This window comes from Hesperophylax consimilis, chromosome 20 (genome assembly GCF_061612785.1).
Source record: "Hesperophylax consimilis isolate HC1 chromosome 20, BYU_Hcon_1.0, whole genome shotgun sequence".
Classification (NCBI taxonomy): Eukaryota; Metazoa; Arthropoda; class Insecta; order Trichoptera; family Limnephilidae; genus Hesperophylax; species Hesperophylax consimilis.
Window position 1 is genome coordinate 19811147 of NC_142855.1, and position 1849 is coordinate 19812995.

The 1849-nt window shown below is 32.9% G+C and overlaps 1 long non-coding RNA gene across 1 annotated transcript; it reads right to left on the reverse strand.

Annotated features, from left to right (window-relative positions):
* Nucleotides 1-231: 231 nt before the first annotated feature.
* On the reverse strand, nt 232-1658 carry LOC149414292 (uncharacterized). The gene is made up of 2 exons (XR_016303991.1): nt 1364-1658; nt 232-547 (listed from the first exon to the last, which is right to left on the reverse strand). It is a non-coding gene; the product is annotated as an uncharacterized LOC149414292 (long non-coding RNA).
* Between the last annotated feature and the right edge of the window lie 191 nt (nt 1659-1849).

A 1849-nucleotide genomic window follows, 5' to 3' on the forward strand; every position in this document is an offset into this window, starting at 1 on the left:
TTGAACAGAGTGGGTATCTAATATTTTTTAATGTGAATATTGTTTTGAGAGGTATCAATGCCTATTCCTAATTAATGTTTTCTGTCTTTTCAATTTCTAAACAAGAGTAGTTGTCAATGTTTTCAGAACACGGGTGGTAAATAAAAACCCTTTTTATTTTATACTACATGGGTATGTGATGTGAATTTTATTTTAGTAATATATAACATAATAAAATGAATAAATAAACTGTTGTTTTCATCTTTATTGTTTCCTTTAAAGCTTCATTTATTGCCAGACAAACTTCAGGTACAATTAGTGAAATCACTTGGCTTGATATTTTAAATGTAGACTTCTGTAGCTGTCTCCAGTTGCCAGAAATCTTAAAGCCACAGCCAGGCGCACTTTGGCAGGTATTGCCATTCTCCAGTTTGTGTCTTCTTTTGAAATGGAAGGTCCTATTTTGTTTAATAAATATTCGAAATCAGTAAATGACATTCGACAGAAGTTTGAGAATTCTCCAGAGGGTTCTGCTAGCAGTTCTGAAATGTTTTGCTCCATGGTTTCCCTGGAAATATTTTAACAGATTTTTTAGTTCCGAGGCAAATAACACTGACCCATTAAACAACAATTTTGGGAGGTATTCTTCACAGACCTAAAACCCCCATAAAGTCTTTTGGGAAAATATGTCTCCCAGACTGACAGTCTCATAAAAGTTATGTTATCTCATTTTGTATTACAGTGAGAAATATGTTTAGAACAGCGTAAGAAAGAGAATACATCTTTATGTATATTTACACACTAACTTCAAATAATATTTACTGGGTTAGCTGTAAGAAATAGGATGTATTTTGTGTTTATTTTTAATTATTTTAGTTTAAAAAAAGCCCTTTCAGTTTATATAATTTTTATATAGACTTTTAGAGTCTATATAAAAATGAAATTTATCATAGACTCTCTCGAAAACTTTGAAATAATTTAAACAGCATTTAGCATTAGTAAAATATTTGATATGATTTGCAAATTTTTTAATAATTTTATATAAAACGAAGAAAGTGAAGTGACAATAACTTTTATAATACCTTTGTCTAATTAAATATGTTTTTAGTTTCGTATAAAGTAGTAATTACAGTCTACTCGATAAGTAAGCTACTTTGAAAACTGTATCGAAGTTTTTATTATAAATTATAGTTTTTTAGTTGCATAATATGTTATTGTTATACTAAAATCAGAAACAGTACTTTATCTGCTTTCAATGACAGTATTTTATTTAGAAAACATTTATCTGGAATCGAATGTAAAGACATTTCTGACAGTTCACATATGAGCAAAACGTCACAGGATTTAAAATTAATGTTTCAACCTGAATATAGATTTATTGTACCTTGTTCTCTTACGATGGATAGCTAGCATCCACCATCTTCGTTTCCGGCATTTTTTTTATTTATTTTGCGTCTTTTATTTACCTCTACATAGTAATTGTAGGCCGTGATGAAATAAAGGGTAGCCGCAGCCATTACTTCGACGTCCGCCATTTTGGTTTGGAGCTCGGACTCGGGTTCGTTCAAACGTTCGGAGTTGGAGGGTTGGCAGCAGTTTCTCTAGGTGGCGACCACACGATCGGCCAACCTTCCAACTCCGAACTAAGTTCGGAGTTGGAAGGTTGGCGTTGGTGTGGAAGAGCCATTAGGCTAATGAATTGGGTTTTAGGTAGGTTCCGAAGCAGAATTAAATTGTCTATGGTTGCGCCTTTTTTTAAATTTCCTCTATCCTTTGTCGATGGTGTGCTGTGACGTCGGCGATGCGTGGAGTATTCAAATTTGCCAGATCTATGGTTAAAACTTGACGAAAGCAAACGTATGGAAAGAGG